Genomic DNA, 15,025 nt, shown 5'->3' with positions numbered 1-15,025 from the left:
CTTAGTTTCGTTCTGCATAGCCTTCCCTAAGCTTCAATGCCTTTTCTTAGGGGCACTCACCTTTTGTTTATTTTTGGTTTAAGCATTAGACACCTTTTTTACCTTCACACTGCCTCCCGCTGTTTTCCGACATCTTCAAAGCAATTGGCTACCTGCTGCCACCTACTGATATGGTATGGTATACCATGGTTACTCTGCCGAGCTCTAGACAGCACCGACACTCAACAACAACACATAATTTGCAGACTATAATTACTGGTTTGCAAAAAATATTTTTAACCCAAATAGGTGAAATTAGATAATCTCCCACGGCACACAAGACTGTATCTCACGGCACAGTGGTTGAAAAACACTGCTCTAATTAGACAGGAGTTATCTGCTGTTTTTATTAATCTGGTGCCAACATACCTAAAGTTGCCTGTTACGTATAGGTGTGGTGTTTAAAATGGAGGTTTGTTTCTTTTTACACTTTAGCAAAATAAAATATTTTGATTGATGGCAGCGATGTATGTCCAAAAATTGACCAAACAAGACCAAACTAGAAAAAAAAGTGTGTGTTATAGAGTTAGTGACGTTGTTTTTGTGGAGGTGGACACGAGTGTGTGTCTGTGTGGGACAGCAGCCTCACTGGCACACAGACCTGACCTAGAATTGTTACTTAGAATTCGGACTGAACCATTGGAGCCGAGCGTGGGGGTGCGAGCGCTGCTAGACCGACCGACGACAGGAAACGTTTGACTGGGGTGCAATGGAGTAGGACCACTGGAAAACTCGGGCGAAAGGGGGGGGAGACGTTTTCTTTTTTTGGGGGGGGGGATTTTACGATGGTGCCGTGAAAATGTGATTTTTGCTGTGGCGTTTATCGGAATTAAAAAGTCCCAGGTGAGTGTTGTTTTGGCCTCGACGAATCCACATTGTAGGGGGTGGGAAACAACAAGAACCAGCAGCACTACCAGCAGCAGCACCACCACAGCCACAGCTCGCCTCCTGGCAACGGGCACACGCGGGGTCCTCCTCCCGGGGACATCTCACTCCGGTATCCGTCCCCCCCTCCCTCCCCACCCGAAGAAGGCTGGCTGGCCCCCGCGTTGCGTCCAGCCTGGTGCTCCGTGTCCACGTTAGAAGCCCGGGTTTTCTTCCGTCTTCTCTCCCGGCGGCAGAGCGACAAAAGCGGATTATTATTCACGATGGTCTCGGCATGGCGCACAAGCCGCGGACAAATGCTGTTTTTCTAGCTGCCGATACTGGAGGACCGCCCGTGCTTGAAAATGGAGGAAAGGGGGATACAATGGAGCTCCGTGGACGTGGGTATTGTATTATTTTGCTCTTTCTTCTTTATTTTGTGCTGCTTTTTACACGGCGCGGTGAGATTATAGGCCTTGTGTTGGGCCAAGCGAGCGATTTAATTGTTACATTGTTAACGGAGCTAGCTAACTTGAACAGCCGAGCAAGAGGGCCGGGAGTGGGGCTTTTCTCTTAACAATCCACCGGCGGTGGGACTGCTTCGTGGTGCCTTTAAGGGCCCAAGACGTCGCTGTTCTTCCCCGTCCTGTGCCTCCCTCTTCGGGGAAGACTTTGTTTGCGCTGGCCGAGGCTCCATGAATGCTCAAGTCCTCCCTTCCCCCCCCCCCCCATCACCACACACACATACACATTCACCACAGCAGTAGCAGCAGCTCTGTGGCAAAACAGGAACAACTTCTTTTAGGGGGGAAAAAGGGAGAAAAAAAAGTTCCAGGAGTTTTTCAAGCGCCATTGGGTTGACTTTTGTGTCCGCCATGAGTTGTCCAAGTGGGGCGCTGAGATTCAATGGAGGGAGGTGGTGGTGGGGGTGGAAGTCTGGATTGTAGCTGATGATGAAGTTTATTTATAGTTTGAAGGGTTTGGATGTGTATTTTAGGACGACTTCTTCCTGGAGGAACTTTAAAACATGCTTTACTGAGGGAATATCCACAGGTAGCATACTTTTTAAAAAAAAAAAGGAAAAAAAAGTGAATTTGTAACAAAGCTTGCTGAGTTGTTGCAGTTAAGTTAGAAAGGTGATATTTTCCCCATAAAGCAAATTTTGGTGTTTCAAGTAGGGGTGCAACGTTTAATTGATATATCGATAGATCCATTTATTAGACTTAGACAAACTTTAATGATCCACAAGGGAAATTGTTCAACACAGTAGCTCAGTTACAATGATGGAAAGTGTAAGGATGGAAAGGACAATGCAGGTATAAATCGACTAATATAGCGATAAAAAAATCTAACATATATACATAATATGTGTACAGAATAATATATATATACAGATATATGAATATATTATATGAAGTTTAGCAATTTTGTACATCCGAATAGGGAACAGACTTGGGTTGAAAAGACAAGATGAGCGCAGCAAAAGATTACTGTGCATTTGAAAAAATCCCAAAAACTGCCATAGCACCGAGGGGACTTTTCTTGTTTTATCCACAATTTTTTCGCTTACTGCAGCACTCGTTTTTACTTTCTCTTCTCACTCCATGCAGAGAATCAACAGCGAAAAACCAAGTTGGCGCAACCAAACATTAATTGATATATCGATTTATATTCCCTAAATTTTAAGTATTTCGATTTGTGCTCGGTAACTTTGCCCTTATGGAAAATAGGTATTGATCCAAGATCGTTTTAAAATGGAATAGATCGATTTATTCGGTACTAGCAAAAGGAAAACATTGGATGTAAGAACGGCAGACTTTATATGAAGTTTAGCAATTTTGTACATCCGAATAGAGAACGGACTTGGGTTGAAAAGGCAAGATGAGTGTAGCAAAAGATTACTGTCCGTTTGAAAAAATCCCAAAAACTGCCATAGCACCGAGGGGACTTTTCTTGTTTTATCCACAATTTTTTCGCTTACTGCAGCACTCGTTTTTACTTTCTCTTCTCACTCCATGCAGAGAATCAACAGCGAGAAACCAAGTTGGCGCAACCAAACTTGAATTGATATATCGATAGATTGATTTATATTCCCTAAATTTCAAGTATATCGATTTGTGCTTGGTAACTTTGCCCCACGGAAAATAGGTATCGATCCAAGATCGTTTTAAAATGGAATCGATCAATTTAATCGATGCTAGCAAAAAGAAAACATTGGATGTAAGAACGGCAGACTGTATATGAAGTTTAGCAATTTTAATAACAAGGACGTTAAGTCTATTTGCCCTTCTGTGGCGTCCTCAAAACTAAAATGGCGGATATCTAAGGTGGTCGAGAGAGGTCATTACAAACATAAACGCCACAAGACGATGTCATAAATTACAACATAACAACTTTCAGCTACTGCACGACTGCAAGTGCCACAACAAAGACAAACGACACAATAATATAAAGCCATAACATGACTTTAAGCCACGTCAGTCTACCCCAGGGCAGCTGTGGCTATGAAAGTAGCTTACCCCCACCAGGTGTGAATGAATGATGGGTTCTACATGTAAAGCGACTTTGGGTACTTAGAAAAGCGCTATATAAATCCCAGGTATTATTATTATTAAAAGACGCGATCGACACAACGGAAGTGTCAGCAGGGCAAGTTACTGCGACAACCCGACTTCCGGAACACAACTGTCACCCAAGGAAAAGTTATTTAATCAGAAACAAATAAATACAAGCAGTGGATAAAGGAGGCTATGCAAATTAGGAAGCAAGGGGCCAACACCATCAACATGAGGGGGCATACATGCTTCCGCACACCTGGGACTCTGTCATCGCCAACGCCAGGGCGGAGAACAGATACTGTATGGTCGGGGTTACTTTACTTAGCAGGTAAATCAACTGTTAAAATATAGGTTTCTGTACTTCTATTGAAAATCACTTGAATGTTGTGAGCAGAAAAAGCTTTTTGCTTGTTAATTCAACCTGTTGTTGTTGGTTTCACTTTATTCAAATACGATAATGAAGGGTCCTGTACCCAGTCACTAGGGTTGAATTTTGTTTGCTAAAAAGTTACTATATCGGTTTCAACTTACTGAATCGGTTATTGGTTCATTGAATTCTAAAATAATATTGCCTCTGAATCGTGTCGGCAACCACAAACTCTGAATTGAATCGAAATGTTGTTAAAACTAATCGTTACACCCCAAGTTTGAAGTGTAGTGATGCTGCTGCAGTATCAACCGCAGCTAAACTTGGTAATGCTAATTTTTCCTTGGATACACACACCTTCTCAAACTTACTTACATCACAAATTAGGGCTGGGCAATACAACTGAAAACTTTATCACTATATACGTTTTTTATATTGGTCTATATTGATAATTATTGATATTTTATATGAGCCAGCAAATATGGACCAGGAGAAAATATATATTAATTGTTAAAATTTGTATTGCAAATGTAACTTTCCTCTAATTATCATCCCCTCAGCTATCAAGGCAGAAAAGAAGAGAATGTGAACACAACCATGGAAACACTCAAATCCATGTAAACAAAATTCTAAAGAGTGAAAATGCAAACTTGGTGAAACCTGAGAAGAACCATTTTTTGCAGGTTTACTGCCAGGAAGTTACATGGTCTGTGTAACTTTTAATGTGATCTTTTCTTCTTATTTGAAGTATGGAATATAATGTTATGCAGTAATTATTATTTAAATATTAATGGACCTAATAATTATTTTAAAGTAGCAGATTTGCTATACTTTATTTATACAGTCCTGCACTGTAGTTCCCACCTGTTGTTTCCGTACAGCCGAATAGGGAACAGACTTTGGTTGAAAAGACACTATGAGTGCAGCAAAAGATTACTTTCCGTTTGAAAAAATCCCAAAAAACTGCCATACCGAGGGTACTTTTCTGGTTTTATCCACTGCAGCACTTGTTTTTACTTTCTCTTCTCACTCCATGCAGAGAATCAACTGCGAGATACCAAGTTGGTGCAACCAAACATTATAGATAATACTGTTTAGCGTGGCCCCCTCCCATTGCTCAGTGATCACTTCTTGTTTTGCTAGGTTACTAGACTGCAAATGCCTTTGTTCATGCAACTAAGCATGTTTCATTCTTTCCGGTTTCTTCAGACCAAAAAATATATATATTGAACGTGTTATTGAATGTAGTTTTTACGTGTGTATCGCGATTTATATTGATATTGTTTTATTGGCCAAGACCCATAACAAATTGCTCCTATTTGTTGCCTTGTAAAACACACAATTTAAACGTTCAAAGCCTTTTTGTTTTGTTATTAGAAGCAAGTCTTGAGTCTTGTACCCACAGCTAAACATGCTAAAGCTAACTTTCATTTATTATTATGCACAGTTTATTATCTTGCTTGCACACTTTTATTTTCATAACAAATTTCCCTTTGCATTTTGTTGCCGTACAAAGCAGACAAATCTGAGGGTTTAAACATTTCCAATGTCTTTTTAGCCATTATTTGTGTTGATCACTGCAAAATATGCTTAAGCGGACTGCACTTGTTAGTGAAATACAGTTTCTCATTGTTTCACCACACTTTTATTGAAATAAAAAAGTTCCCCATGTAAATTTTTTGCCTTACAAAGCACAAATGTTAAGAGTTTTACATTTGTGATGTCTTTTGATCCAATATACCGGTATATGTGTTGATGACAGCTAAAAATATGGTAAAGCGAACTTTCGCTTAATTTTAAAATACAGTTTCTCATCCTGTTAGCACAGTTTTATTTCTATAAAAATCGTCTCGCTGTCATTTTGTACAAAACAAGGAAACGTGAGGGGTTTTAAATTTCTGAGATCTTTTGATCCATTATTTGTTAAATGTTGAAGACAGCTAAATATCCTGGAGCTAACTTTAACTTAATTGTAACGTTCAATTTCTCATAGTGTTAGCACACTAATTTCTTTAAAACAAATTACCCCTCGTCATTTTGTGGCCTTACAAAGTAATGTAGTAGCGGGCACATTTATAATAACGTTTAATATTTACGTATTTTTATCATTTTAAACATAAATGGCGCAATAATTTCAAAAACAAATCACATTGTTTGCTTTGTTTTTCTTCATTACTAATTATTGCTCACTGCAGACTTCATGAGAGCCAACAAACATAACAAAACGTCACTTACTGTGCAATGTCTGCTGTCATTAGGATGCTGACTGCTAGGATGTTCATATATTCCCATTTAGATAAAAAATGTCTCATAATCCTCGCAAAGAAACCCCCAAGCGTCTTTTCGCATTCTCGCCATTTACGAGTCCTTAATGGCTGTCAAAGTGGGGCGGCGTGGCTCGGTTGGTAGACCGGCCATGTGAGCAACTTAAGGGTTCCAGGTTCGATCCCCGCTTCTGCCATCCTAGTCACAGCTGTTGTGTCCTTGGGCAAGACACTTTACCAACCTGCTCCCAGTGCCACCCACGCTGGTTTAAATCTAACTTAGATAATGGGTTTCACTATGTAAAGCCCTTTGAGTCACTCGAGAAAAGCGCTATATAAATATAATTCACACAATTCACACACAAAGTGTACCGCCTTGTCGGAGTACGTTTTCAGCCATTTACTTTCCAGGTGAGAGGCATGATTTATGATCTACAATAAACTTCCAGGGAGCAAAGAAGCGAGGAAACCCCTCGCCAGTCGATCATGTCGAAATTGTACACTAGCTTGTTATCACAGCATCGCAATGAACAGTTTGTCTGCGTTAGCGCTTATAATAACAATATCACTAATACTTGATTATTTTCAAGTCCCGAAATGTAAATAGAGTATTGCTGCCGCTTTTTGAATGGTTATTTATTGGATTTTATGTGCGTAATACAGTACCTCCCATTGGCTGCGCTGTAAGCAGACTTTTATTTACGTTTATGTAATATCTAGAATGCATAAAAACATCCATACGCCGTCGTGTTTTTCATAACGATTGTGAACGATAGGCAAAATTCCAAAAAATGTGCAGTTCCCCTTTGAGTCTGTATGACTTTGCATCATCGACAGCTAAACATGTTGATGCTAACTTTCAAATAATAATATACACACACGGTTTCTTTATAGTGTTGGTAAACTTTTATTTGGACAACAGATTAGTTGCTTTTGTCATTCTGATGCCTTCTGAAGCACACAAATGTAAAATGATTTATTATTCCAAAGACTTTTGTGGTATTGTAAAGAAGTGTTGATTACGGAAAAATATGCTAAAACCGATTTTAACAGTGACATTCAGTTTCTCATCGTGTCAGCACACTTTTATTTCTATCAAAATGTTCCCCTTCTCATTTTGTTACCTTTAAAAACACAGTAATATGAGTGCTTCAAATTTCTGAGTTTTTTTATCCATCATTTAAGTATTGATCTGCTAAAGCTAACTTTTGCTTCATTGTATAATCCAATTTCTCATAGGATTAGCACACTTTTATTTCTTAAAAAAGTTCCCTGTGTCATTTTGCTGCCTAACATAAAGGTAGTAGGATTCTAGAAAACATAGAATTAAGAAGTTAGACATCTTTGTACAACTGGAACGCAACATTAGAAGTGTGTAAATGGACATACTTTAGCTGTGCGAGCCACTCTCAGGACACCACAGTCAGTACGGGTCTGATTTCTCAAATAGTTTGGCTCTAAATAAGCCTCCTACAGCCCATGGAAACACATTAATCCAATGTGTTCGGTTTTTGAAAAGTCGAACTAACACACCTAGATTATGCAATTGGAAACAACAAAACATTTTGAAGTGCATTAATGGTAGAAAAAAAAAGAAACAGAGATCTATTTAAAAAGGTAGCTAAGGAAATGTAAAATTGCCGGTTTAATTTGGACTCGAACAAAATACGAATGAGTTTAAAGATAAAGCAGGTAAATATATTACAAGGTGAATAATAAGGCATACACAAACCTCTTCACGTTGCATTTGTGCACTCCAAACTGATTAACAATAACTTTGTATTCTACACAACTGGCAAGATAGTCCAGAACAATAGCAAGGCTCATCTGGAACAGTATCAGTTGGGGCACAAATGGTATTTTCCTTCAAATTTAAAACTCCTTTCCATCCTTTGTAAATGAGCTACTGTGTGGAACAATTTCCCTTGCGGATCAATAAAGTTTGTCTAAGTCAATCCACAGAGCCTTTTCAATTAACTCTGAGACATTCAAAAGTTTTTGTTTCCATGATTCTTCGTCCAAAAAATACTTTGAAAAAACTCTGCCAGCGGTCTTTCTTTGCTTTGGACCGACATCCGCCCTGATACTTTCTTGATAGCAGCGTCGTGTTCGTAGCGCAATCCAAGATAATTTCTTGATGCTGTCTGTTGTTCAACATCAGCATAGCCATTAGAGACGTAATATTTGTAACCTGTGCCAATATTACAGCGGACATCTCTTAAAACAAGTTATAAAGATCCGCAGGTGGCTAGCGTGACGTCATAGGTCAACTGGAAAAGGAATTCATTTATCCGCTCTAAAATGAAATAAGCACCCCCCGGTGTACAGGTGGCACATGGCATATAAGCAATAGTCGAATTAGAGAGTGTGCATTTGAGAAATCCGATTAATTTAGTGCATGGAAACGTAGTGATTGTATTATGACACGTTTGTATCAGCTTGTTGCTCTCAATTTTGCGGGACTCGGCCAGTGTGTAATCATTATCGTTTATATTGCACAACCATAGTAAAAAGGTTTTGTAGATGCTATATTTTACCAAGTGCAAAAAGGTAGGGACAGCGGTCGAATGTGTCGTTAATGTCATGTTTTTGGTTTATATTCAATCCAATTTTCTTTGAAGAGTACACCTGAAAAATACATTAAAAATACAACTGAGTTTTATCTTGTCCAAGCTTGTTGATTCTTGTCAGACTTGTGGGGATAATTTAGCTTGAAAACTTGTCCAAATAGTCCCAAATGTGCAACTACTGAACTCCTGGTGTCCTTAAAATAAAGTGTACTCAGTGTACCTGAGTCTCAATGCATTAGCTTACCCGCTGTCTCTTTATTCTGCTTGTTTTAGGCATAAATATCCTCCTTGGGTGACGTTATCCATTCTTCTTCAGAAATAAGAAGTCTGTATGACTTTGTCATCGACAGCTAAACCTGCTGATGCTAACTTTAAAATAATAATATTCACGGTTTCCTTATAGTGTTGGCAAATTTTTATTTGGACAACAGATTGTTGCCCTTGTCATTCTGCTGCCTTCTAAGCACACAAATGTAAAATAATTCGCCTAACTGTAACATACAAATTCCGATAGTGTTAGCACCCTTTTGAATCTATAAAAATCAAAATAAATTTTGTTGCCTTACAAAGCAGTGGTAGAGTTGTAGAAAATGTAGAATTAAAAACTATGTGTGACTTGGTCATCCACAGCTAAACATGCTAATGCCAACTTTCAGATGATGATACTCAAAATGTCCTTATAGTTTTATCAAACTTTTATTTGGACAGCAAATTGTTGCCCTTGTCATTCTGTTGCCTTCTAAAGCTAACACAAATTTCTGAGGTGTTTTGTGGTATTATTTGTTAGGAAGTGTTGAGGACAGCTAAATATGCCAAAGCTAATTTCTGATTAACAAGAACATGGTAGTTTTAGATAGGGATGGGAATAGATACAATTTTTCCGGTTCCGATTCCACTTTCGATTCTGCTTAACGTTAATTTCTTTATTGGTTCTCATATCGATTCTCATTTGGATAAAACGATAACGAACAAGTTGATTAGCGTTAACCTTCTTTAGTTTCGAAGAAACCTGAATGTGCAAACTCAACAGTGAGGTGTTAAGAGGCTGACAACTTTCTTAGGGTACCAGGGTCAGGGTTCCTCAGATTTTTTAATTTTTTTTAATAACTATTATAATAATACAATTAATAGTCTACTGAAGAAATAAAGAACATATTAAATTAAATAAAAAGGATTATTTTAGAAGAATATATGAGCTGACCACTCAAAAGTAAAATTACATATCAGCTAATGACGAATACAAGCAAGTCAAGTCCAATAAAAGTGTGCATTGTGCAATTCTGCAACCATCAGCTATAAACATTAACCATTGTTTTGTAGAAAAATAAGCATATCTGTTTATTTCAGGAAGGATATGAGATTTTTCTGACAAATTACACTGACTCCGCTTTGGAGAACAATTTTCAGACAGTGAGACAGTGAGGAAGCGTGCACAGCCTGCCAATCAGAGGCTGTTTTGTCACGATTTGCATGATCGGTAATAATTTTATGTTTACAGTTAATATTAGCAGCTTTTACAATCAGGTGCTAACATGACAGGCAGAGTTAGTTACCTGTAGTACATCGCCGCCGTTGCTGCTGGTTGAGATTCACTTCCGGCTCGGGCAGGATAGAAAACACGTCATTCATTCTAAGCTTTCACATTCTGTGTATGCTAATTCTGTTAGTATTTCCTCTCTTTGATGACATATCCACTTTGCAAGTATTGCAAGCTGCCCTGTCGTCATCCTTTCTTGTGAATAACTCCAGCTTTTGTGCTACTTTCGCACTGTGTGGTGACGCCACGCGTCCACAGGCATCAATAAGGGAATCGTTAACAAAACTGGCAAATAATTCCCAGGAATCTAGACACTAGGATATATCGAGTTTGTAAGATATATCGATATATTTTTAAACAAGATCTGAATTAAGAAAATAAAGTTAAAATGACCAAACATCGCTTATTTGTTGTGTTCCTTGTTCTGCCCCGCTCCCCCTCCATGGGCTACTAAACATCTCCCTTTCCTCCTTCCAAGACATGCTTGCACGTATAAGAACATCCATGATTGGTTGGCTGTTTACTATGATGAGTAACGATTGGTTAGGGACAGGCCAATCAGAGGCAAGATCATCGAACCAGAAAGGGAAATCACAAAGTGCCTGCCTGCAAATGTATTTTTTTTATCTGAGTTTGATACATTTTGTATTATTTGCACAGCTATGCTATTTATTTTATGTGTAAATAATATTTTTCTATTTTATTTATGTTGTGTAATTCTGTACTACTTAAACAGTTTCTTTTCTGTGCTGTTAATACAGATGTTGACTAACTGTGTTAATAAAAGTGCAACTGACTGTTTACAGTACAGTTGTCATTTACTTCAATTTCACTGAATATCGCTCAAAAATGAATATCTTTATATGTATACTTTCACCGAAAAATATATCAAAATATATATCGAATATCGAGTTTAAGTAAAAATATATTGAGGTATACTTTTTCGTCCATATCGCCCAGCCCTATTTGAATGTGATTCTTTTGCGCTCTTTTGTTCCTTTCCAAAGGACACACAAGTAACCATTGTTTGTTGTTAAGAATGTTTTTTGTTGAATATGTTAGAAAACAAATATGGACTTGGCTGTCACTTCAAGTTAAACATTCTAATGCTAACTTTCACCTAATGTACACAGGTTCCTGTAATAGCACACTATTATTTGTACAGTAAAACAAAGTGTTCCACTTGTTTTTTTGCCTTACAAAACGGACAAAGAAATCCACATTGCCAAGGTGTGGATGTGACCTTTCGAGCTATTAATATTGTTTTTAAGACGGTATTTTGTTGGTGAAAGCAAATATGGATTCTTTTCACCCACAGTTAAACATCGTGATCCCAACTTTCACTTCATAATACTTTATACACAGTTTCTTCTAGTATTGGAACAATTTATATTGTATTCATGCGGCCTTTTGAGCTATTGTTTTCTATTAAGAACATATTTTCTTGCGATTATGGACTCTGGTGTCACCCACAGATAAACATTCTAATGCTAACTTTTGCGTCCTAATAATAATAACATACACAGTTACTTATTTTTCTAACAAACAGTTCCCTATGTGGTTTTGCTGCCTTACGAAGCACACAAAAGGAATGCAATTTACATTTCCAAGGTGTGGATGTGACCTTTTGATCTGTTATTAAGAAGCATGATTTCTTTTGTCACCTGCAGCTAAACATGCTAATGCTAACTTTCCTATTACAATACACAATTTTATTTAGTAACAGCACACTTTTTCAGACAAATTGCTCTCCAATTTCATTTTGCTGCCTTACAAGCACAGGAACGTATAATTTTAAGAATACATTTTGTTGTATGTTAAGAAAACATACACAACGAATCCCTTGTCACCCACAGCTAAACATGCTAACTTTCACTTCACTCCGTGTAAACCACGACTAAACACGCTGAATAAACTGTTTGTTTTTAAAGTGTTGACACACTTTTTTCACGTTATAAAAACTTTAATAAACGTAGACACAGTGTTTTAAATATTTTCTCATTCTTAACTGCTTTATGAGTGTAAAAAGAGGTTGACCACTGTCAGAACAACAACACTTCTTCAACAAAACAAAGTGCGGGTGTGAAATAAAGTTGCTCAGTCGCAGATGGACTAATGTTTTTGGAACATTAATAGTCACAAATAAAAAGAAGTTCATCACCGTGAAATCAACAAAACACTCAAATGCAAAAAGCAGCTATCTCGTTGCTAGAGAGCTGGTTGGCAGCTAACGCCTTATTTAACACAAAGTACAATTAGAGTGGAAAAACAAGTTGACTTTATATGCCTAATTGGGTTTCATTGTATCCATTAAACCATATCCAATTGTATTAACAATCCGCAAAGTATGTGAAAATACTGTCTAAACATCACAAAATGGCACAAATTCAGTCAGCCATTTTGAATGTTCCGGTAATTTTCGTAGATTGACGTCATTGGAGTAACACTTCTGCACTATGACCATAGTATCAGATCAGTCATACTGGATATACGCAAAAATTACTGAGTGATGTGCTGTCTATCATTCACAATCCCTATATAAGACATACGTTTTTCTTTTTTTAATGCAATAAATAAATAGTCCATCAATGAGGGCTATCTATTCCGCCCACAAAACCCTCTAAATAACCATCCAAAACCCGCAACGCAATACTCTGTATACATATTGTGGCCTGAATATTAACCAAATATTAGGGATGTTGTTATAAGCGCTAACGCACACAAATTATTTTTTGCGGCGGATTGAAAACACAGCTAAGTAGCCCTCTGCTGCTTTACTGTGAGCTGGCCGCCATGTCCTGATGCTCCCGCATCATTGCGTCTCGGCTCGTCAACGTTATTCTAGATTGTAAATCATGCCTCTCATCTGGATATTAGAAGGATTTATCCTTAAATCTAGAAGTTGTTCATCTCTGACGTTCAGTTTATACCCGGAGGTGGAGACAAACACACACAACCGAAGACAAAGTATTTTCCTTGTTAACACTTCGTGTGCATTATGATTAATTGTTCATCTAAATGGGAAGCTATGGACATCCTGTCAGTCGTCATGGAAGTAAGAGCAGACATTATACAGTAAGCTATTGTTTTATGTTTGTAGTTTATATTTCTTGTTAAGCACTTATCAATACTGCTACATGATGCTTAGTGTTTCACTAAAGCTGGATCTGTTTAGCAGAGCTTCTAAAACATGTAGCTCCTCCTCCTTATAATCAGGATCAAAAATATAATTTCATGGATCATAATTGTTTCCAAAGTAATTGTTGGCTCTCACAAAGTCTGCATGATTTGCATTGTTGTTGGTGATGAAGGAATCTGTGGTTTCTACCTCTACGTCATGCGATGACATGTCTGTTTAGCTCATTATCTCTCAAAATGGCTTGGGAATCTCTGTGAGATTGATAATATTTTAATCTAATTTACTCGCAAACTTTGTAAGTCTTTTGGTGTCATACATCAGATATATATGATAATAGCTTCAATATAGAGGCCACTTGTTTTTCCACTCTACTGGTACATTAAGGCGACTCCTTTTTGTGAAATACAAGACACGAAATAGCTTCAAAAAGTGAAAGAGAAATCAAAAACCCACTGAGATTTATTTCTGCTCGCTGAACTGAAGCCCTGCGAGGTCTTGTGCGATATGTCTTAAGAAATAACAACTTTGACACTTTAAGGCTTATTAAAGGGGCCCTAGTATGCAAAACCAACTTTTCTTACCTATTGGTATCTGCTGTTGCGTATTTGGGATCTGCATATGTCCCCAAAAATTTGAAATTCCATTTCAAATTTGTTGGAAGTTTTTTTCCAAGTGTGATGTCAGCAGTTTCTCCATTAATAGTATAATTTACCCAAAATGTTTTGCGTGAGTCCCTGTTTTTGATAAGCTCCTTCTTTTTCGCTATCCTCTTGTTGTGGGCCAAACTGGCTTGCCCATGCATCCTCTGCTGTGGTCATTTCTTAAAAAAAGTGGCGTATAGTTCAAACTTAATCCATCACTAGACTCGCCATGGAAGCGCTAAAAACTACAACAAAAATGGCCGGAGAAGACGCTGTTGAAGTGGAGAAACGTAAATAAGACCGCCCACAAATTGCCACATCCTGAGATGGTCAGAAAGAGGCTTGAAAACAGACTGCAAAACATAATCTATGCAACAATTTCACCAAAGAACCACCATCACATGTCATACACACCACAAGGAAGTCCATCAATTTTCTACCGCTTGTCCCTTATGGGGTCACGGGGGGTGCTGGAGCCTTTCCCAGCTGCACACGGGCAGAAGGCGGGGTACACCCTGGACACGTCGCCACCTCATCGCAGGGCCAACACAGATAGACAGACGACATTCCCACTCACATTCATTCACTAGGGCCAATTTAGTGTTGCAGGAAGTGTAGAATACAAACCTCTTTAATACGGAAAATTTGCATCAAATTTTACAAACACAGCATGGTTCAATCATTGATTTACCACATAATACACAATATGTCAACCACAGTTTCCACTGGTTAACATGTTATATTGCATTTCAACGCATGGAAGTAATTGCTATTAAATGACATGAATGTGTGTTGGATTGAGTCCTATGAAAGCAAATACAGACTCTTTAGTGTGACGTCCAGGCTCGGTCTCCATGCATACAAGGCACACTTTCTTATTAGAGGACTACGGGTCCTCTCAATTGCTAAGCAACACCGCTGTCAGCTTGCATGGTTTATGTGATGCACACAGGTTCTGCCTATTTACCACTTCTACGCTGCTGCCGTTTCATTATGTCAGTCTTATTGCCTGTATATTGCACATACCGTATATGTATTATAAAGAG

At 38.2% G+C, this 15,025-nt stretch overlaps 1 protein-coding gene across 6 annotated transcripts in view; it reads left to right on the top strand.

The window, feature by feature from the left end:
- Window positions 1-812: 812 nt before the first annotated feature.
- Window positions 813-15,025, top strand: part of bcl9 (BCL9 transcription coactivator) — a 78,201-nt gene continuing 63,988 nt past the window's right edge. For 3 of the 6 annotated variants that reach the window (XM_062069075.1, XM_062069078.1, XM_062069073.1), the window contains exon 1: window positions 895-1,304. The gene's annotated coding sequence lies outside the window, so the exon portion shown is untranslated. The other 3 variants (XM_062069076.1, XM_062069074.1, XM_062069077.1) reach the window with 2 other exon arrangements.

Source organism: Entelurus aequoreus, linkage group LG14 (assembly GCF_033978785.1).
Source record: "Entelurus aequoreus isolate RoL-2023_Sb linkage group LG14, RoL_Eaeq_v1.1, whole genome shotgun sequence".
In the NCBI taxonomy this organism is placed as follows: domain Eukaryota; kingdom Metazoa; phylum Chordata; class Actinopteri; order Syngnathiformes; family Syngnathidae; genus Entelurus; species Entelurus aequoreus.
This window is presented reverse-complemented; position numbering and strand designations above follow the sequence as displayed.